The 23,564-nt window shown below is 45.6% G+C and overlaps 1 protein-coding gene across 1 annotated transcript in view; it reads left to right on the forward strand.

The window, feature by feature from the left end:
- Window positions 1-23,564, forward strand: part of AUTS2 (activator of transcription and developmental regulator AUTS2) — a 582,529-nt gene that overhangs the window by 398,905 nt on the left and 160,060 nt on the right. The window lies entirely within an intron of this gene.

Below are 23,564 nucleotides of genomic sequence, written 5' to 3' on the forward strand. Positions count from 1 at the left end.
GGTGGGTGAGGTTTTTGGGGGGTTTGCTTTACTTTTCCTTCAGAGTTGCTCTAGTTCATTAATTTTTAACAGTTTATCAGTATGGGAAGATAAATCCCCTGCAGTCCCTTTTAATATATTTTCTTCTTCTTTTCAAGTAAATGATTGATGAGTATCAATCTAATTGTTCAATGCCGAGTGGTTGCTAATGTGGGGCCCCTGTTGCCTGAGGGTTCCTACCATGGTTTATAACCCTGTGCAGATTGTCTGGTTAAGATCTTAAGTAGCCAAAGCTGTAAAAGTTTATGTCTATGTGTGGGTGGGGGAGTAGAGAGCTCACAAGTAAGCAAGACACATTTCCATTAATCATTTTGGCTGCTGGATTGGGCAATACGTTCCCATCAATGCGAGCTGGGTGGAGAAGAGTTTCTCTGTGTTAGTATTTGCCTCTGGCAAACAGGGCCCAGAGCTGTGGTGCCATGTGGAAGGAGACTCATGGAGGAGGAAGTGTTGTCTGCTGGTGGAGGCACAGGGCAGGGCTGGCTGCTCTGTGTTCACCCGGCTGTGGCTTTGCTGCCTCACACCAAACACGAGTTTGGTCACCCCAGGGATTACTGAGCTCCAGTGTGACAGGGGCTCACGGCCACTCAGCAGCCTTGCTGTGGCCTTCACACTGTTCAGGCTCCTTGAATTTGGGTGCCACCATCACTCCGGAGTTAGTAATGCTCCTTGGATGTCCAGGGACAGACAAGAGCCCCTTTTGGTAGGTGCTGAACCAAGAGAGGCCTGTCAGGACCTCACCATTCAGGAGATGAGAGCAGCTGGATGCACAGACAGGAGCACACGGGGAAGTGCCGGGCACAGGGCTGGCCCAGGCCTCTGTAAGTGTCTGCACACACCAGCCACACTCTGGGGGTGGGTTTGGGTTTCATTTGGGACCTTGGGTCTATAAGGAAGAGGAACTGCAGAGCTTCACAGAGTGTGAGAGGTCCCACCAGCACTGCAGGTCCGGGTGTGCAAGCCCCACACTCACAGTGGCAGCTCTCGTGGCTCCATAAGGCTGGGTTGGACAGCCATGGGATGCTAAATTAAACAATATATAATTTAAAGTCTTCACAAAGCTTTACAAGGCAAAGCTGAGATAAAAAAAGGCTTGGACATTTTCGTGACAGGTAATGCTATGGAGATGCCAGTACAGATTCTTACACTTCAGACTGGCAATGTGTGAGTAGAAGCAAAAATAAAGTGAAAACAAATATTGTCTGGTGTTTCTTTATGTTTGGAAATTTCCAATACTTATGTTTTTAATTGCTTCTAGCTACAGGTCTGTGATATGTTTTAAAATTAGATAATGAAACACCCAAAGGTCTCCAACAGCATAGAATTGAGTTTTGCTTTTCAAAATCTGCATCAAATTCTTAAAGTAATCTATATTTTTAATAAATACAGGAAGTTTCTCTGGTATTAAGATACCTCTTATTGGAACTATGTGTTTTGTTCATCTTTTCTACAAAGAAAGAATTATTTTCACCACTAACACAACAGCTGAGATACCTATCCATAATGCCATTTGGCACCTCTGTACTGTAGGATTTTACATTTTCAGAGTTGTATATTGATTGATTCCTTCACATTTAATTTGTCTCTCAGTTTTTCAATATTTTCGTTTCACTTCTCTGAACAGGGCACTAACACCCCATCCCATTTTCACTCACTGAAGGTCCCCAAGTGAATCCATGACTTTCCAGTTTCTGAGATCTGTCCTGAGACCTCTAAACTGGGTTACCTCATACTGCCCCGAGGTGGGAAGTGATCTCATATGGGTAAGGGACAGAAGCAGAAACAACTTTATAGGTGGCAAAGGAAACATTAAAAAAAATCCATTTGTGGGCACATATTCTCTCCAAACAGATGAGGCAATTAAAGGAGAAAAACTGACAACAAAGGAGAAGCAGAGTCTACTAACATTTGCTCAGTGTGAATCTTGGATTTCTCTGTGGGAGTTATTTAAATTTACACCAGTGAGGGCGGCAGCAGAAGTGGCTTTCCACAGCCGGTGCCCCACATCTCCCAGTGCTGTAAATTAACCTGCTTTCCTGGTGACTTCACTGCACCAGCTCCCCGGGGCAATCACTGCCCTGACAGAGCCAAGCTTGGTGTCTGGGGCTGCTTCCCCAGCCCTGCCTCTGGACAAGGTTTTAGCAGTGATTAATTCCTGCGCCGGCACTCGGGGCTTTGCCTGGACAAACAGCCCTGTTTGCTCACGTGAGATGGATTGCAGCCTCCAGACCCTGTGCTTTGCCTGGGGGGTGAGGGCAGGGCTGCTCTGCTGTTTGGAGATTCTTCTTTGAGAGGTCTAAATTACAAAACTGTTCATTTTGTTTAAAGAAAGATTATGATCTCTGGAAGAAATACAGTACTGGAAGCAACAATGCACAAAGTGCTCAGAAACATTCGGGATATTGGACCTAACAGAAAACCCCTCCCAATCCCTGCACCAGCCTCAGTGCAAGCATTGACTTACCCAGAGCCACAGAGTATTTGGGAAATGGAAATCTTCAAAGATAAACAATTGGCTTAATATTTTAATATTTGTTAGGTGGCCACTTCCAATGTCTTGATTTTGGCACTGCCAGGGAGAGCTGTGCTGGATCTTATCTGTCAGGAGAGCAGGGGGGGCTCGGGTGGGAACCCTGGGCTTGGGCAGTGGGGACATGGTGGGTTTGGGCAGTGGGGACACACGAGGTTCATACAGTGGGGACATGGTGGGTTTGGGTAATGGAGACACAGTGGGTTTGGGCAGAAGTGACGCAGGGGGTTCTGGCAGAGGTGGCACAGTGGAATTGGGCAGTGGACACAGGGGTTTGGGCAGAGGTGACACAGGGGGTTCTGGCAGAGGTGGCACAGTGGAATTGGGCAGTGGACACAGGGCTTTGGGCAGAGGTGACATTGTGGGTTTGAGCAGCAGTGACTGAGTTCGGTCAGCAGTGACATGGTGGGTGTGGACAGTGGGGACACAGGGCATTCTGGCAGAGGTGACATGGGGCTTTGGGCAGCAGTGACACAGTGGGCATGCCAGGAATGTCACTGTCATCCTCCCTCCAGCCTGATGAGGAGTTTGTGATACACAGAACCCAACCATGTACCAGTGCAGGGAAATGTTATAGGTTTATGAGGAGAGTGATTAAAAATGTATCAAAGAGGCTTGTAAAGCTTATGGTTCAAGTTAACTGTATGAAGTAAACAGCCTTTAAGTGTCTCCTGGGACTGTGACAGATAGTCTGTGGGTGTTACTGCAACATGGTACTAGTGATTGTTCTGGCCATCCCAAACTAATCACCATCTGTGTGTATGAGCCTCTTGGGAGCTCCTGGTTGTTGGACAATCATGGTTGTTAGCATTTTTAATCAGTTTCTGTGCAGCACAGATAGAAACCGTATGCTCCAGTCTTTATTTTCCCTACTCGGGGAGAATTATTGCAGCACTAAAAAGAGGATGTGTGAGTTCCTGCTAATTTTAGAGGGTCACATTCACCTCATGCACCCAGTCGTGGTGACATTTCCCTTGGTGTTCCCTGCCCCTGCTCTGAAGTGCTGTGGTAAGAATTATGCTCCTGTTTTGCTGCTGGCAAGGTGGATTGAACTGCGAGTCCTTGGCTCTGCCTGGCAGCCCCCCCTCTCCTGGTGGCCACGCTTCCTGCATGACTCAAAGGCACTGACACAAATGCAGAACATTCAGGATCACGGTTGGGGAGATGGAGTTGGGGGGTTTTATTGTCCTTCTTGCTAGTGAGAAAGAGCTGCTGAAGTAGGAAGAAGCAGAGCAGATCATTGCCTGGAGCAGGAGACTGTGTGCAGTTGAAGTTATGGGCCCTGGGAGAGTTCCCAGCTGTACTTGCCTGGCTGTTGATGCAAGAGGCACTGCAGGCAAAGATGGCTCCGGGAATGGAGGGGCAAACAGCGAGGGGAGGCATGGCTCAGATCCAGGCTCTGAGGAGCAGCGCTGATGCTAAAAGGAAAAAGCTCTTCTCTCGCTCTGTACTGAAGTGCAGCTCATCTCGACAATTAATCCTTGAAGAATTAAGATCTGGGGGCTGGCTCCGCGCTCCGCAGCCGTTTGACATCTGTGCGCGGTGGCTGGAGAGCAGAGCCCGGCTCTTCCTGCCAGGCTCCGGCAGCCCGGCCCCAAAGTGCTGAGCTGTCAAACCAGCACCAGCTCGAGCTTTCCCTTGTCCCCATCTCCCATCCCCAGCCCCAGACTCGGCTCTAAGGGCTGAACAAAGGGCTGGGAGTGTGAGCAGAGAAGGAGCTGATGGTACACGGGAGGTGAGGGGGGAGAACTGAGGAACAGCAAGCAGGCAGAATTCCCTCCTGTTCCAAGCAAGCTGGAGTTCTTGTCTTAAATGAAATGTCTTCTGTGTTTTCATTATCAATGTTGCCATCAGCTTCCTGGAGCTCTGCTCTCCTTTTCATTTTTAAAGGACTTGATTCAGGCTCCCTATTAACTTTCCTGGAGCTGTGAGGTGTGAGACCAAGAGGTGATGTGCTGCTGCTGCTGGGTTTATCAGCTGGGGCTGCTGTGTCCCTGTATCTGTGGGACCAGGAACAGGTTTTGAAGAAGATTTTGAATGAATGAATGAATGAATAAAGCAATTTTCTGGTGCACAGTCAGGTGGCCTGTTTGAGTGAGGGTTAGTCCTTCTCTGCACTGTTTGGGCGGTGGGGTCTCATCTGTTTATTCATGTTGATGTGATCAGAGAGTTTGTTCTCCTGAGTTCCATCCATGGATTGTGCCAAGTTTAACACCATGGCTCACAGGTACCATGCCTACACAGTAGAGAGGTGCTCTGTGTCTTCCCATCCTTCCTCCTAGTGCTCATGTCTCCCTGAAAACTGTATTCTGGTGCTGACAGACCCAATCAACAAGTAATTTCTGTTTACCTGTTGTCAAAAGGGACAGTTGTATGCGATTAGGTGTGTATTGATTATCTGATTTAAACGACAAACATTTCCCCATAAACTGTGCTGGGCTGTGCTGTGCTGTGCCCCCAGTCTGTCTCAGAGCACTGCTAACTCCTCCATGTGCAGCAGCATGGGGCTCACATTGGTTTGGCACTGGTTTGTTATTGCTGTCCTCCAGCCTGGCCTCCTGAGAGGGTGGAATTGTCAAATACTGCAGAGTCCATTTAGGGTCTGAGAGCTGCTGTCAGGCAGGGGCTGTCACTGCAAAAATTCTGCAGTTGCATTTACACCAACCTGTGAATTCCTTCTGGAAGGGGCAGAATACTGACAATTCCTAGAGTTAATGGCCCAAGTGGGTTATAAGATCCATAATCACCGACGCTGTCTCTCCTCAATGCATGTGTCTTCATCTGTCAGCCTTGAGGATCGTCATGGGCCTGTGTGAAATGAAAAAAAACTCTTTAACTGCTTCATATTAACTAACATATTAGAGCCCTCCTGACATTATTGTTGTTAATTCTAACAAAACATGCTCCTGCTGCTGGTAACCCGAGTGTGCTTCCAAATGCATCCCTGCTCAGAGGGCAGGAGGAGGTCACTCACCCTGGGACCTGGACTGCAAACACACTTCTGGAAACCATCAGAACCCAAGCCTGGTTACTCTCACAGTGAGAGCACAGTGCATCTTCTTGGAAAATTAAAAGTGGTTTTTGAGGAAAGTGGCTTACTCTGGCAGCTTGTTTCCTTTATTTTGGCCTTGCAATGGGGGTAGGTTTACCTCCACCCAGAGGGGAAGAAGAGTCAGACTGAGAGGGACAGAGCTCAGTGAGGAAGGGCCAGGTTTAGAGGTGTGAAGAGCTCCCTGACACAGCTGGGGCAGCGGTAAACATTCAGTAAATACTCAGTAAATACTCACTGCTGCTTTGCCCTTCTTTCAGCACTGCATGTCACAGATGAGCCTCTCCCTGTCTCTTACAGGCTACTGTAGAAGTGTAGGCAGTAAGGGCTGGTCTGTACTAGCATGTGAAGGAGTACCCAGTTCTGATTTGCACAGGAAGAAGTGTCTGCTCATCCCTCCCACCTCCTGCACTTCTCCTGTGTGTGCTGGGCTGGGCTGGCTCTGCAGAGCCCTGAGGGTTCCTGGGGCTCTGCAGTGAAAATTGTGCTGGAGTTGGTGTAAGGGACTGGAACCTGACCTGCCACTCTTCAGCTTTGGGGTAAATTCCACATTCTGAGGCCAGTCCAGGCGCAATGGATGGTGAAACATGGAAACAACTTGCTCTGAGTGGCTGAGGGGAACCATTTAACTTGATGGAATTTTGTTACTGACATTTTTATCTCTTTACTCCTTTTCCTAGGATGATGTTCTCAAAGGGGCAGGTCTGATTCTTCTGTCAATATTCAGGCAAAATCAAAAAGATTTTTTGTCTGAATTAGGACCCATAAAGTATGTCCAAATGTAACAAGGCACATCCAGGTTGTCTACAGCTACACATAAAAAACTACATTTGTAGTGCTGGGTGTCAGGCCTATATCACTGGAGGAGGAATTTATTCTACCCTGTACTTCTTGCAACGAAGCACTGGTGGATGCTCAGCTGTGACAGGTACTGGTAAATGGATGTGGCAGAATTGACTGTGAATGTTTTGGCAGCAGCCCTCCTTCAGGTAGCTATTAACTTTATTTTTTAATATGAAATTCAGGCACTAAATCCAAGGGAAAAAAAAAGCATACATAATGTAGGTTAATTAAAATGCCTGTAAATGAACAGGTGACAGGTGCCAAGCCCCATGACAACCACAACTGGAGAAATGAAAGTGCAACAGACTATTAGGATTCCTGTGTTAATCAGGTAATAGTAACTTGGGTAATTACAAAATCATATGAAATCTTTTTTAAATCCCAAACCTCATTTATAGCCTTTTGGAGATAAAATATAAAATGTAGAGTTTTAATCCAAAAGGACTTTCTCTTCTCTGGAGCCCTCAATCTCAGATTTCTTCCATGGCTGACACAATTAAAGGCTGGATTTTTTTTCTCTTCCCTCTCTTCAATTTTATTTTAATTAAGAAATATTAAGTTAAAAGCCACAGAAGAGTTTGAGTTTCTCTCTCTCTAGCAGGTATTTGGTAGTCACTTATGTGTCCCAAGGCCTTTTGCTGTGTATCAGGTGGAACCTGTCGTGTGCATCTGTTGGCTCTTAGAGGTAGGATTTATTTTCGTGCTGAGAAGCAGCACAGGGCACGTGTGAGATGAACCTGGAATAGACTGGAAGCTGCTCTGCCTTCCCAGGAGCAAATTATTTGCAGATAAGTAAGAGGACTTCTGATTAAAATCTTTTTTTTCCGTGAGTATGAGCCCAAGCAGTGGTACAATTTCATATCTGATATGCAGACTAAGACAACATCCCATTGTTGCAGCCTTTCCCAGACTGAAAAGCCCATCCAGATATGGTTTTCCAAGTAAACACATCGAACACTCTTGAGGAGATGCTCACAGACATTCCTTCTCTCCTTCTGTAGTCTTACTGTATAACTGGGGTCTTGATCCCAAGCAGAAACTTTAGCAGAGGCATTAAGTGACTTGCCCCAGGGCATTACTACAAATCAGTAGAAAAATGAAACCTTCCAGACTTGTGCTGTAATTACCAAGGCACATGCCTCTCTCTTGATCTGTCAAAGATGCAAAAATATATATAAAAAATTGTCTGTAATTAGGGCTAGGAGGTGGTGCCTTTGCTGAGAACCTGCACCAGGGTTCCCTCTGTGAAGGACCTTGGAGACTGATTCAGACTCTGGCATATAAAGATTTTTCATGGATTTTTTCTTTTTAATCCAGATATCAAAAATGAAAAACATTGGTTTTCATCCTTGTCCCTGCAATAGAATTTATTACCCCTGGGCTATAGACAGCCAGACAAATAGAAACAGATTTCTTTCTTTCTTTCTTTCTTTGACTTGGAAGATGAGAACATGTTTTCCTCATTCCTACATTGCAGCCAAAATAAAGGTCTTTATCTTCAAGGAAATCAGAGGTTTGGTTCTTGGTAATACCCCACTAACCCAGACAGTGACAAATTTCCAGCTTTCCCCACCATACCAAGAGCATGATGATATTCAACTCCCATCAAGAGGAACAAGGGCGCTTTCCCTGCCTTTCCCTTTTCTGATCAACACTGAGTATAAATTAAACAAAGAAAAGGATGGAGCTTTATTTTAGGAAGCTTTTGGACCACAAGTTGTGTAGTTGTGTTTTGGATTAAAGGTCAGGACGGGAAATCTGCCAAGGTTTCCCCTCCCCACTGCTACTAATTGTCACTGCTCCAGTGGGGAAAAAAATAAATAATACTGGATTAAGGGAAAAAAATAAACCCAGTAAGAATAATAAGGAGAAAACGGAAATCAGGCTTCATCCAGTGCTTGAGATATGCCCTACATAGAGGCTATTGAATTCTGCCCACCTCTGTGCCAGCCTCCTCTGGGCATGGGGGACAGTGCTTATTTTGTTTTGGGGTTTTTCCCTCCCTCCCACCCTCTACCTCCTTCAGTGTTTTTATTCAGGCACAGCAGGCACAAAAGTGAACGCTGACAAGCTTTGGCACACTTAAAAAAAATAAAGAGGAAAAAATAAAAAAGGAGAAAAAAATTGCTGCCCGTCTCCCCAAGCCGTCCATTCTGTCGCCAGAGCCCTGCATTTTGCAACATAAAAGCATAATCAAAAGAAATTACGCTTGGACTCAGTCAGGGACAGGGCAGAATAGTCCATTTAGCTTTATGCTAAAAAAGAAAATAATTGGACCAAAATTCGTTTGAAATAGGAGCAGGAAACAGTTTGTTTGCAATCTATTTCCTCTGGAAAACAGCAAGCCCTATTAAACCCTCTTTGGGAGCTATTTATTTTGGAAACAAGTTCAACATTCTGCAAGCAGCACACGCAGGCAGAAAAAGTTGTAGTGGAGTGTAATCTTTGGAGGAAATGTCCATGTTTATCTACAACATATTTCCAACCAGCTCCCAGAAAAACAAGAGTTCCACAGCTTTAGCTGGGCTTGGCTGCTCATAGCCCACAGCCCCAGGGTGATAAACCCTGTAAGAGGTGCAGCTGGGAGGCAGGAAAACCAACAGAGCCAAAGGGTTCTGCTCTTCTCCAAAGGGACATTCCAAGGGTTCTTCTGCTCTTCTCCAAAGGGACATTTTTCCCTCTGTGTTTGCTCTCCTGCAAACCCCACACCCTATCATACCAGGGTGTTCTCATTCCTGGGGGTTTCCCCTGTGACATCCACACCTGTGCCACGACCAGGGAGAGACACTGGAACCTGGGCACAGCAGAGACACCAACAGTCCCAGGCTGTGGAGGCTGCTGCTGGTGGTGGTTTTTACCTCTCTTTTCCATGGTCAAAACATAGAACAATCCTCGAGGGAGCAGTTACAATGAATAATTTGCAGCTGGCAGGTTGTGATTGAGCAGTTTGGGGCAGTATTTTGATGGCTGAGATGAACCAGTTCAAACCTTGCTGCAGATTTGCAGTGGGACAGGACCTCCCAGCAAATCCACTGAGCTTCTGTCTCTTAACATTGTTGTTAGTGCTGGACACAGAGAAATTCCTCACTGGACTTCTGTGTTTCTTCATTTAGGAGAGTTAAATCAATACTTTCCAGTTCTCACCTCAAATTCATCCTGTGTGTTGTGATTCCAGGTGAGCCATGGTACCTGTCAGTTTGGCTCCATGTCTGGTGCCAGTCAGGGTTGTTTTCCCCAGAGAAGGGTGGGTCCCAAGGCCTTTTCCAGCTCTGGGCATCCCATTATCCCAGAGCTTGTAACAGCCATAGCCTTGCACAGCCTGATATGCCCTTCGTGTCCCCACACCTGGGACATGCAGGGACTTGTGCTGCTGCCTCTGTGCAGGTGCTGGGAGGTGTGGGGGTGTATCCTACATCTGAGGCACTGAGAAGGCATCTGCCAGGTCCTGCCACTTCCCCAGAACTGAGCTTTTCCTCCAAGCTGTAACCACATCCTGCCCAGTTTCATCTTATCTGTCGTGATAAGATTAACCCAGTTATGTAGGAACTTGCATTTCTCTTAACCATGTACTCCTGTCCCCACTTCCCCTCATCTCCTTCCTTCTCTACATTAATTTCTCTTTATATTTAACCTTTAGATTTTGGAGAAAGGAGTATAATGGGTCTCAGCAGGATATCATCTGATTTCTGCTCACAAGAGAGGGTCTTAAGTTTCCCCACAAAGTGGCTGTGATTTATGAGCTGTTTCTCACTTAGGGGTTAAGTGTTATCTCTCAGCCCAAATATCCTGTATTAGCAATAGAGCTGATTACCACTGTTTGTATCAGTCATTGGGATCCTTAAATAAAATGGAGAGCAGCTTGTTGGAAATCCTCATTTCGTTGAAAAGCATGGTTTAACTTTAATAGGGTTTGCATATATATCGTAAATCAGCTTGGAAAAAGGAGGACATTTTTTTTTCTCCATCTGATTGTTTTACACATTTCAACAGTGTGTAAAAACACAGCCTGTCATTGTTAATTTTAACCAAAGGGAATTACTTCTCAAAAGGCTGCAGTCGTGATTAAATGGAAAAGGTATCAGTAGTGTAAATTTGGAGCTGATTAAATGCTGTCAGCTCAGATTCCTTATGCAAAAGAGATACAGGGATTAGGCTGGCTGCTTTCACCACCTAAATAACACGAGTGCTTAAGCACACCTAATGCAGGGAACTTCTGCAACACTGGGTTTGTGTTTTAGCACAGGGCAAACCTGAATCCTGCAGTCCCTGGACTGAGCTGATCCCCTTTTCCCATCCTACAGAAAGTGAGTCTTTCCTACTCCGTGAGACTGGCACAGCAATAACAAATGTTCTAGGCTTTGCTCCTCTAGGGAGTGTGGGACCTTCCCAAAGTGCAAGGTGGGTTGTAGGAGTTTGGAACACACTGTTCTTCCTGTTGGAAAGAGTATTTCTCTCTTCTGGTATAGTCCTGGGGGTAAAAGTAGAAATTAACAGGCGGGACCATTCCTGATTCCACTGTTATTCACCTGCAGAACTGCCACAGCTTTCAGCACTTCTATGGATGAGCAATTCTCCTCCACTGAGGGTGAGGAAGGGACAGCTGCAGCATTGCAGAGTGCAGGAAAGGTTTCTGTGCTGGTTTCTGTGCTCAGAGCAGATCAGAGAATCCTCCAATGGTTTAGGTTAGAAGGGACCTTGTAAAGATCACCCAGTTCCACCTCCCTGCAATGGGCAGGGAAACCTTCCACTAGAGCAGGCTGCCAGCTGGGTTTGCAGCCTTCTTTCTGGTCAGAGTAGGGCAGAAATTTGCAAGCTCAGGCAAACGAGTTGTTCAAACACTTCTCTCACTGTTGGGGACAACTTCACTGTCACCTGTGGGAAGGGATCACCTCCCTGCCTGGGCTGGACCCCCCGGTGAGGTAGGCAGAGGTTTCATCAGGTGGAAATGGCAGGTATTTTAAAGGATTCATTTAACATCAGATCCCAAAAAGCTTTGGGGCACTACAGTGGGCCATAATGCTTGGTGGTTCTATCACAGTCCCCACAGACAGACAGAGGGCTCTGTGCTTGCTGCAAGCATTGTTCATGCCATGGGCAGAGAACTGGGCTGCCTTGGGATTGTACAGGGCTGGATATGCTGGACAGAACTGCAAAACAATCATGTAAATCTCACACAGAGAGCTCCAGGGTGAGGTCTGTGTTGTTCCCAAGCAGCTGCAGAGAGAAGGTGGTGAGGGAACAGCATCACAAGTCTGAGGGACAATGACCAGAAGAGAAAGGTGCCCTACATTTGCAAGTATTGCAATGGGTACAGAAGTATTTCTCAGACTTACTGTAGCTTATTTGTAATTTAAATTTTAAATAATACACTCTTTTTGCAATGCTATGGACCATAGATTTCACATCCTCACATGTGATCAAGCCAGCAGTGTGACAAGGGAATATGGGCAGACATCTAGTTCTTGAGATCCAAATCCCTCCTGATTAAAAGCATTCTGTGGTTACTTTGGTGGTTTTCTCACAGCACTCAGCAGTTAACCAAAGACAAGAATTTCACCCAGGGTTTTTTGTTTTAGTTTTTTTTTTTTGTTTTTTTCCCTGGGCACATATTGTCAGATACTGGCAAGTTGATAGGCTTTTATTTCATGCATAACTAAAGAAGCAGCAGTAGTATGAAGGAAGCTGGGGCACAGCTGATATCTAGAGTAGAACTTACTTTAATTGAAAAGCAGTTCTAGTCAATTTTTTTTCCTTCTCTTCTTACAAGAGGGGGGGGGGGAAAGAATTGTTTTAGAGCATTATTAAGTTTTTTTTTCCTCCCAGAAGCTAAGAAAGCCATCTGTGAAAACCTGTTTGCATGTTTGTTTTCTACAATAAAATGCAAAATACTTCTTCCTGTTAGCGGATTATGCCATATGTCACTCCCTGTAACAAAACCAGCATGTTTATTAATGAACCCAATCAGAGGCAAGGATTTAGAAAGATTTAAAGGAACTGAATTTTCAGTTCAATATTTTAGTGTAGAAAAACTTCTGGTCTGTTGTTCATGTTGTACTTGAAAACTCAGGCTTTGTTTCTTATATGAATTTGCTAAATTTGCAATGGAAAGAGAGCAGGGGGAAACTCTCAGGGAAAAGAAATCACACTGCAATCCCTACGTTCTGCATGTGTGAACCCCCAGCTGATTGTGATCAGCAGTTTATATGTGATTAATATTTAATTTGATTGGTATAGTTTTTTCTCCAGATAAGCTAATTAAGAAACTTGATGGAAAGGACACCCTTGTGCATTAATGTAGCAGCGATTTGGTTTCTGTAGGGCAGACTAAACCTTCCTGAGTTACAGATGAGCTGGAGTCAGCTTTCCCAATGTGTAGTGCAGAGACCTGAATTCCATGGCTTTGGTTTTCTCTCCCCAGACTGCCTGAGAGCTGGACTCTACAATTGCTGCTGTGCTGGGGACTATTTCATACATGATAAGGGCTGTTGTGATAGAAGGAAAGGTAACCAGAGATCTTCTGTTTGCCCCCTCACATGGCAGGAGACTGTGCCAGCCCAGAATCTGGTTGCAATCCTGGGAGCTTTTGACTTCTCAAATAGACAAGGTCTCTTATCAAAAGGGTTCAAAGCTTGGGCCTCAGCACACCAATCAATACTTGCTTTATCTTTAAACTCTAATACTGCCCTCACTGATTTAGATCTTGTTGTGGAGCTCAACTCAGGCTGATAATGCTGCTGGGAGGGAGATGGAGCATTTCAGCTCAGGCTGGGATTTCTCTTGTTCCACACAGGACTGAGCAGCATTCACCAAATGGGATTTTAGGTTGCTGTGTGAGGATGTTTTACCCCTTCTTCTGAGTTCACAGAGAATTTACAATGTTTTTTATATGTGTTTTTTGGAATGTTCCATCACCTTCCAAAACCCTAAAATGAGCAATAACAGTCTGATTTTTCACATGTGCTTCCAGGGTAACCACAGGCAAAGGGTGAATGCCAGGTCTGTTCTCTGGCAGCAGAACACTGCTGGAAATGGATCCATTGCTTCCATAGGCAGATTACATTTCTCAGGGCTGAAGTTCTTGCACTGAGACCTGGCTGGCCACTTACGAGGGGGATAATTGAGTTAGCACCTTCAAAATTCATATCTTAAGGCAGGAAAAGGTGTTCATTAGCTCAGTAGATGTATTTACTAATGCAGTCATGAAACAGCTTCCTAAATGTACTTTTTGAAGACCAGAAGAAAGAAATCCCTCTTAACATTTCTCCAACTTTCTCACATCTAATGAAAGGCTCTGTAATTTAGTATCTTTCTCAAAAGCATAATTCATCATGGAAGAAAACTGAAAAATAAAAGTGACCTTTTTGAAAGGTCAGTTCATGTTTATGCGTCAGAAACAGTCATGAGTACAGGTTTGGTGCAAGACAAGGCTGTCCTAAAATAGCATTCCATTAATCGTTTAATCAGCCCGTGCTCGTTACAGATTTGACATATTCTGTAGACAAATCAGGTCAGAGGTAACAAGTGATTCAAAGAAACAGATAAAAACCCTACTGAACTGTGAAAAACATTCTTCTTACAAGAAAAAAATCTGAAACTGAAGCATACTCCTTCAGTCTGGAAAATTAATAACCTGATGAGCTTCCACAGGCACCCTGAAGGCCCAAGATTCCTGGATTCCCACCCATCTGCTTGACTCCCCAAGAAATATGTCAACACTTATTTTGCTGCCTTTATTTTTCTCCTCTTTTGCTTTTTTAGCATGTGCCTGTTGTGAAAGTGATTTTTGCTCCCTGTTTGGCTGCAGGAGTTCAGTCAGGGCCTGTATCCCACCCCAGAAATGCTCCCTCAGGGCAGGGCCCTGGGGGCTGTGTCAGCCTCCCTGCACACAGCAGGAACAGGCTAAAACTCTGTGGCACAGCCTCTGGAACATCCCCCTCTGTCTGGGAGCAGGAACAGAGTGCCTGGGGTGGATGTAGGCCAGAGCAGGGGCAGAGGGCTGCCTGGGCTGTGGCACACTCCATGTTGACATTGTGATTTCAGGAGACAAGCCCTGAGGATGGTGGCTGTGGGTTATGGAGATCTGAGAGCAGGAACGGTCATGTAGGATTTTATTCATGCATTGTTTCCAGCACTGGGGAAGTGTCCACATCTCTGCTCTCTGCCTAAATGCCCACCAGCTGATTTCTCCCCCCTGCACACTAGCCCTGGCCGAGCTCTCCCCTCTCAGCTTTGCCTCCCCATGACTGCTGTTCCAGGCACCTGAACTTTGTCAACTCTCCAGTTCAGTTTCCCAAATGAGAGTGAGCTGGCAGCCCGAGGTGCAGCTGAGGAACAGGCAGTTCCTGAGGGCTGCTGTTGAAATGGGGAATGTGCACAGTCATTTCTCTTGACCATCAGCACTGAGCCATGGTGGCACAGAGCAGGAAGCCTTTTGCATCTCGTGCATGGCAGAGCAGTGTTGTTATTCTGGCTGCATAGCTTGGCTTGTTATTGAGCACATGCTTTGCAGATTAGCCTGTTTGTATAGCCAATCGAACATGTGCTCCATTAAAAATTAAAACATCCTGTTTTAAGGATGGAGCAGGAGACATCAGCTGCCACTGTGTAGCAGACATGGAAAGCCCCCAGAGCCCATTACCATAGGTTACAGCAAATGTTAATCAGTGCCAATGCAGTTAAATAATGCAGTTCGTGCAGATGGCAGCTACTACATCTACTCACAGATGTGTCCTCGAGTCCCTGAGGTTGCTGTATCACAGGAGTTGTCAGGAACAGTCAGATCTGATGCTGACTGTGGGTATCACCTTTGTGTTTATGCCACAGATCCCAGCCAGAGGAAAGGCAGCCATGCCTAGGCCTGAGGAGCGAGGTCAGAAACACACCAGAGCATAGCATGAGGCTGGACCTGAACTCAAATAAAACAAAAAGGAAATCTGTGCCCTTCACAAGTTAGGGATTTTTTTTTTTCCCAGGCATGTTTACCTTCTGCACATACAAATCAGTATCCCACCATCATTAAAGACCTGGACCTACAGCTCAGCTTTTGAACTGGGATATTTGTGATCACTGCAAATCATTATAGCCATTCCATGTGTACAGGAGGGCAGAGCAAAACCCATTCTGCAGCTGGAGCCCCGTTCACAGCAGTCTCTAGGTCACATATAGGTGTTCTCTGCCAGCTTGCCATATTGTTCTACCTCAGGAGAAGTAATTTATTTACCTTTTCAGCTGTTTATGCTCAGGATGTGTGTTTATGAAAAGGAGTGTGCAAATCTATATGACATGCAAGAGTTTGCAGATTAAAGTTGTGCTATAAGTATAAATATTGCTTCTAAGATCTGTCATGCTGTTCAGCAGGTACTGAGAGGAAAAAACATTGCAAGTCAAGAAGCTAAAAAGCATTTCTTTTTCTTTTTTCACATCTTAGTGCATCCTTCATCATCTATTTGTATTTTAGGTCTGTGTCACTGGTGAATGTTCTTTATCCCAAATCTGGGGATTTCTTTTAAGAAAGCTTGTCTCCTTTTTTAAAAAAAGTTCTGTCTGTGTATATTGTGTGGAATAACTTGAAAAAGGAAACACTTTAATCAGTAAACACTTGGCTTTTTCTCAGCTTTTGCTTAATTCACTGAGGAAATGATCATTTGAGATCCGGGTTCTAAAAGACATAGATCTGAGGTTTTTCATTTCCTGGTGACTTCACCATTGCTCTCAGTGCAAGTCTCATGTCTACAACACCCAGCATTTGGTGCTCTTTGTTGCAATGGTTCAGTTTGTGTTTTCTGTGGAAGATGAGCTCCAAACCAGCCATCTGCAGTGAGCCTCAGTGGAGACATTTGCTTGTTACAACTGTGATTTCTTGAACCTGCCATAAGACTGTCACACTCCACCCATCCCATCCCACTGGATGGCACACCAAGCCTGCATCCCATCGTTTGTAAAGAGCTATTGGCAGGGCTGGGAATTGCACAAGTGCAAGGAGGTTGGTAGAGAGATCTGAGAGCATAATACATTTTGGTTATTTAAATTTAGTTCTCAAGGCTATAAAATGGGACTTGGAACTCAGGGGACTCATTTTTTCCTCAGTAGTTTCATCTTTTAACCATTAATTGTCAGCTAGGCAGTGTGGGATGAGCGTTCTGCTGTGACCATGCTTCTGTCAATTAATAATGGAACGTATCCAAAGTTTATCTGTAGCAATCATTCATACCATCTGGCAATACAAATTAGATGATTTTGAAGGCAGTCTACAAACAGGCATGTTGTTCTAGGGACTGCCATAATTATATCTATCAAATAGAGAGAGAAAAAAAAATGTATTTTATGCATTTTTAAATCGCGTATTGAGATCAATATCCCCTGAGAGCGAGCTGGGCTCCCAGAGAACAGGGGCAGCAGCAGATTTTTGTAGCCTTCCCGTGTGTGTGTATCAGCAATGCTCCAAATGAGAACCAGCCTTTTTGGGCAATGAGCAGGGGATTATTTTTCTTGCCCATTCTGGCCCTGGCCTCATTCCCAAGCCTGACAACAGCGGTGCCAATTAGTGACAGACTGGGGACTGGCCAGAGATGACAAGGAAGCACTCACAGGACAGACAGAAATGTTTTAAATGAGCTGCTGGATCAAAGGGAGGGGAAGGAGCCGTTTGGGCAGCAGGCAGCAGTCCCACGGTACTCGGCAATGCTTGCAGCCTGTTCAGTGCACTGGGGCTCCTGGCCTGGCCCATCCTCACACACACACACACACACACACACACACACACACATGGCTGTGACAGAGCCACACTTGTTTTTCATACAATCATGGACTATCTGGAGCTGGAAGGGACCACAAGGACATTGAGGACATTTAGTCCGAGTGCTGGCCGCTGTTTCCCGCCGGGCCGAGCCTGCAGGATTGTCAGGGCAGTCCCGTGGCTATGGCTGCCCTCGGTGTCAGCTGTGCCCGGGGGAGGCGGCAGCAGCTCGAGCTCCTTCCCTGCCCCGCAGGGCTCAGCCCTCATGGCTCCAATACCCGCGCTGGACTGGGAATGTGGGAATGGCTTTTACAGCTGCTCCACCCAAACTGCCTCGGCCTGGGGGATCCGCGGGGCTGCAGCTTCCAGCTCGGGCCCTGCCTCTCCCTCAGGAGATGCCTCTCCCTTAAGAGGTGCCTCTCCCTCAGGAGATCTTCCGGAGGTGCTTCTCCCTCAGGAGGTGCCTCTCCCTCAGGAGATCTCTCCCTCACAGAGGCATGGTGGTGTCCCCTGAGCAGGGTGACCCTACCCTTTGGTGTCCCCTCCCAAGCAGTGGCCACAGATGACCCTCTTGAGCAGAAAAAAATTGAATATTCTCAACAAATCAGTAAGTGAACAAAAAGGCCACATCAAACCTACAAACAGTTCCTGGAATTCCCCAGTTTTTGTCATTCATAAGAAGACTTCATTCTTTATGACCATCATTCACAAGAAGACTGCCCTGGGGTGTCCCCTCCTGAGAAGTGGCCACAGGTAACTCTGTCCTGCAGTGTCACCTCCTCAGTAGCGGCCACAGGTGACCCTGCCCTTTGGTGTCACCTCCTGAGCAGTGATCACAGGTGACCCTGCCCTTTGGTGTCCCCTGAGCAGTGATCACAGGTGACCCTGCCCCATGGTGTCCCCTCCTCAGCAGTAGTCACAGGTGACCCTGCCCTGGGCCTGGCTAAGCTGAACCACCTGAAGCTGCCAGACTGACCCGTGCTGGTCTCTCCACTTCATTGCCACTCTATCAGATGTAACATCAAAGACCTGGAAACGAAAGAAATGTGAAATATAGTTTATTCTCATAATTATAGATGAGGAGTTGTAACTGCATCTGTGCACTTCTCAGTAAAGCAGCTGTTCTGCCCTTAGAAGGATATTTATAGACTATTGAAGGTAAACAATCCTGCCTTATTTCATATTGCAACTACATTTGCACTGAGTTTAGCTGCAATTTGATCAAAGAAGCTGCTGACATGTCAGCTTTACTGATACAAGACAGTTTTTCCTTGCTATTTCTGCTAAATAATCTCTGCCTGTTTTTCAGATGAACTGTTTTGATATTAGTAAGTTCTTTAGAGTTTCATTTGAGGAGTGAATTGGTATAATATGCAAACCCATCCTCAATCTCTGAGTCATCAACTTGCAGCCTCCCTCATACAGTTTGTGGTGACTATTTGATTTTGGGGTTTTTTCCTCTCTCAGTATTTATTCTCTGCCGATTTTCAACGCTCTGTAAATGGTTCAACATCAGAATTTTGACATATGTGATGAATTTCAGTGTTTAAAGCTCAGAGGGCATTTGCAGGAGTTTGGTCACTGGCTGATGAGTTATCCCAGTCTTTCACTGGTGTTTTGCTGCTGTTCTTACAAGTGTGTGGTTGGCTATGATGGCATTTAGCTGGTAGACCAGCCTGTATCACAGTGATCCCTCTATGTATAAAGTAATGTTTGGATGCACTGTAAAATTAATTTTAGTGCTCCTTATCTGATGTGAACTGAGAGCAAAATTTCGAAAACAATTTTTTTACCTGATGAAAACCTATGGCAATTGGAAATTTGTCTTGGATTTCACATACACAGTGGCTGAATAAGTATAAATTTGAGACAACGCAGTGGGTGAGGAATGAATGAAACTGCTTGGGAGCTGCTGTTGCTGTCCAGGTTGGATATCAGGGAAGAGTTCTTCCCCCAGAGGGTGCTGGGCACTGCCCAGGGAATGGGCAGAGCCCTGTGGCTGCCAGAGCTCCAGGAGCTCCAGGGATGCCCAGGCTGGGATTGTTGGGGTGTCTGTGTGGGGCCAGGAGTGGGACTGGATGATCCCTGGAGGTCCTTTCCAGCTTGGGATGTTCTGTGCTGCTGCGATTTTGTGAGGCTGTGACTCTGTGGAGCTGTGACTGTGGGGCTGTGATTTTGTGAGTCTGTGATTCTGTGAGTCTGTGACTCTGTGGGGCTGTGATTTTGTGAGTCTGTGACTTAATGCTGCTGTGATTCTGTGACTCTGCGCTGCTGTGACTCTGGGGCTATGATTCTGTGAGTTTGTGACTCTGTGGGGCTGTGAATCTGTGGGGCTGTGACACAGTACTGCTGTGACTGTGCTGCTGTGTTTCTGTGACTCAGTGGGGCTGTGATTTTGTGAGTCCATGACTCTGTGACTCTGTGGGGCTGTGACTCTGTGGCTCTGTGCTGCTGTGACTCTGTGGCCCTGTAGGGCTGTGCAGGCTGAGCTGAGCTGAGCTGTGGCTGCAGCCCTGCCCCGAGGAGCTGCTGAGCCTGGTGCTGACCCGGACCACCCTCTCTCCGGTGAGATAGCTGCAGTATCCATGGCAAAGGTATTTTAGCAAAACCTGGGAACAAAGCAGCTGAGCAGATTTAACTTCTCTCCCTCTACAATGTGCAGGTGCCTGTTCTATTTAGGGCCCTGCTCCAGTAGCACTGAAGTCAATTATAACCTCTTTGCTGGTTTCCATCAGCTGTGAATAGTGCTAGAACTGTATGAAACGTTCATTGTTGTGTGCTCAGCCTCCTTTCTGAGGAGGTGGAGTCACTCCATGATTCTACATATGAGAGTTAAATGGCTCCTATGTCTCCACTGGTGTCAGCCTTTACACCTTGCCATGCGTTTTACAGCCAGTAACAAAAGCAGGCTGGAAATGGGCCCTATATTAAGCTTGTTTATGTTGATGTTCATCACATGCCTTTTGGGAGGGGCTTTCATGGCTTTTTGGAGTTGAGGTTTTAAAAGAAAACCAAACTGGTGTTGTGAAAAACATTCCCTTCCCTTCATTTCCCTTAAGCAGAGTCGTTATTCTACATCTGTTTCTGCCTCCTATTTCATATATTAAAAAAAAAAAAATCAGTAATTTCAATTTGCCAGTAGCACTTCTGCAGCCCTGAAAGTGTGATATTAAGCAACTTATTTTTATTAGGTCAAGCCTAATGTGACCTAGCTTGCTGCTAGGGAAAACCAGTAGTAATATTTCAGATATGTCACTGCAAAGCTCAGTTTTTAAAAAAAACTTTATTTTCCTTCAATTAGTATGAAAAAAAAAGCACATACATATGTAATATTATATAATATATAAAAAAAAACTTGCATCTGAGTGTACATGTTTGCATGCATTTTGTACACAAACTTGTCTGTATTAATTTTGAGTGGACTTTTAAAAAAAATTATTTATGTATGCAAATGCAATCTTTACATGGGTGGACACTAGAACATGCAGTGCCAGGAGCCTGTCAGTGTATCAGTTAGTGGTTTAAATTCACATCTCAAAACAAACTCCCTGTGTACTCATGGAACCTCCCAGGTATGTGTCTGAGTCCAGGAGGACTCATTGAAAATGCCAGTTTGAACAGGGGTCACCAAAAGAGGGGTTTCACAAGTGACACTTGTACATGTAGAACATAGAATGCTCTCCTGTACAGGTGTGTTTTAAGCACCATTTACAAGGTCTAAGATACAATCAAATAACAAAAAATCTCTGTCTTCTGGTAGAAAGGCTGATTCTCAGATAATCTGTATTAGAGAGTTTCAGGGCTTAATTAAAATATGGTCAAAACTTGGGCAAGGATTTCAGGATTTTGCTCTTCATTTGAACGTACACAGCAAAAGCATACATTCAAAAATTACATTGCCCTGGGAATTCACAGCTACAAGGTGACTTGTCAGGGATGATGGATTCCTTAAAATCCCTCCTATTCTTTCATCAGCAAAATAGCTGTTAAGTTTTTAAGGTATTCATCTGCTCTGTGCCTGGCACTGCTGTGCTAATAGGTGCAAAGGTTTAACTGTTTTCCACTCTTTAAGCATCACTGTCTTATCTTCAGAGCCAACTCAGTGTGTCTGAAGTCCTGGAAAGCAGGTGATTGATCAAGGAATTTAGGAAACAGCTCCCTTGATAAAGCCAGGGAGGATATTTCCTAAGAGGGGCAGTGGGAGTGAGGAAAGCATGAAACTTACTTAACAAGCAAGGCTTGGGTTGGGTAATCTGCATAATACATCCAGTGGCATTAAGTCTGTCATCTCTGCATTGCACCCCAGGTTCGGGTTCTGCACGAGCTGTCTTTCACTGTCGGTTCTAATAAAGAGCCGTGGTCAGCTCCAATTCCCTGGGAGCACAGAGTTATGTTTTGTGAACTACATGTGCCTGAGGCCTCTCATGCATGATTTAAACTGCTTTGTAAATGTCAATAGGTGGAAAAGCATTAGATCCCTTGTAGATTTCTCCAAATCCTCAAAGATGTGTACACCATGTATAAACCATGCTACAGTTTCAAGGCCACTGCAATCTCTACGCTCGCCTAACTGGGGGTTTAAGGTATTGCCAGAAGCAAGATATCGGTGTATACATGATTTGATCCAGCTGGCCAATGAGACCCTTTATTAAGAAAACCTTTGCTCCCATGGAAAGTCCCTTGTGATATTAAGTGGGCACACAGCATAAATGTTGAATGTCCTTCAAACTTTGTTGCTTTATGCTGTCTTTAAAAAAAAAATAAAACAAAATGCATCTCTGCTTTGTCTGTGGAGCCTGCCTCTAAATGGAGGACACACGGAAGCTCACATTTCCCTGCACCTTGGGGCAGAGGTGGAAGTAGGACTTTGTAGGTTATGAAAGAAGTCAGCTTTTAATTAGGAGCGCACTGTCTGTTGGCAGAAGCCAGTGACTATCTGAAATAAATAAGAATCTGTTGCTAATGAGAAACGGTGGGGTCTCAGATGGCTCTGGGGACTGGCAACGTAGGTCACTGGTTTGCAGCTGGCACCATCTGACGCTTCCTGACCTGCGTGGAAGGAGCCCACTGGGGGCCAGCCCCATTCCCAGCAGGGCCAGGCAGAGCTCAGGACAGGCCTGGCAGAGACTGAGCTTTGCCAGGACTCTGGGGCAGGACTGGCTGCCCACCCCAGGCACAGCTCCTGCAGCTCGGGCTTGGTGTCTGCTGGGGACAGGGGGAGGACACTGCCGGGTTTGCTGACACGACGAGGGGGCAGCTGCCAGGGTTGTCACTGAGGACCATCTCATCAGTGCTAAATTAGCTGAGAAAAACACACTGATAAAAGAATTCAGCTCTTAGTGAAATCCATCACTGTGGCCAAGGGTGAGCATGACACTTGGGTACCAGTAAATTGCTATTTTGAAACTTATGGGCTGGAAAGATGTTGATTTGTTCTTCAGTTTAGGGAATAAATATTATCTCCATCCTATTTTCAAATTCATGGGGAAAAAATCCATGCCCAGCTTTAGATGACAGAAGCCTCTGGCTCCAAAGTCCTTGAGCTGCAGGAAGTGTGTGGAGACAGGGATGAGTGTGTGCAGTCAGGGGTGTGCTGCTGGTGTCTCTGCAGGAAACAGGGAACTGGGCTGGTTGCCTTCTTGTGTCACCAGTTTGCCTGACTCATCTGAGCTGCTTTTTAAGTAGACAGTCACATTTATGTACCTTGAGTTATCTGGGGTGGGCTTTTTCTCTTTTCTTAGCAATGTAAAAATATATTCTTTGTATCTAGCTCTTTATGTTTCATCATTTATCCTTTATTTTCAATTTAAGGAGTTAATCTGTGTAGTTGAATACATGCTTTGTGCTTTCACTTGTACTTGCTGTTGTGTGATGGCAGTGTGTCATTTCCCGGAGGGGGAACACAACAGATTGAGCAACCCTCAGCTTGTGGAGTCAGTCATGGTAAAGGCTTGAGCCAGGTGTTGGGGGCCAGAGCAAGAGACCAGCTGGCACTAACAAGGTTAACCAAAAGATCAAGCATGGTCCTGTTTCTCTTTGCTGGCTGTCCATGGCAAAAAAGCTGCATCTCATCACCAGAAGCTGAGTAGGCTGAGAGAGCAGCAATTGCAGACTGCAAATAAATAACAGCAATTATCTACTGCAAAAGGGACCCAGGACTCCTCATGTCATTTGAGACCTTTCTAGACCTGTTTTGCCTGCAGAAGCCTCCAGTATTACCTGACAGTTCTGCAGTGGTGTGGGATCTCCCACATTATTCTCACCATCCTCCTTTCCTTTTGCCTTGGCTCATGATCCCACTCTCCATTCCTCTCATCTCGGGGCTGGGTTGCCAAACCTGTTTCCAATTTTTCAGATATTCTGTTTTA

The sequence above is a fragment of the Geospiza fortis genome, unplaced genomic scaffold, assembly GCF_000277835.1.
Source record: "Geospiza fortis unplaced genomic scaffold, GeoFor_1.0 scaffold59, whole genome shotgun sequence".
In the NCBI taxonomy this organism is placed as follows: domain Eukaryota; kingdom Metazoa; phylum Chordata; class Aves; order Passeriformes; family Thraupidae; genus Geospiza; species Geospiza fortis.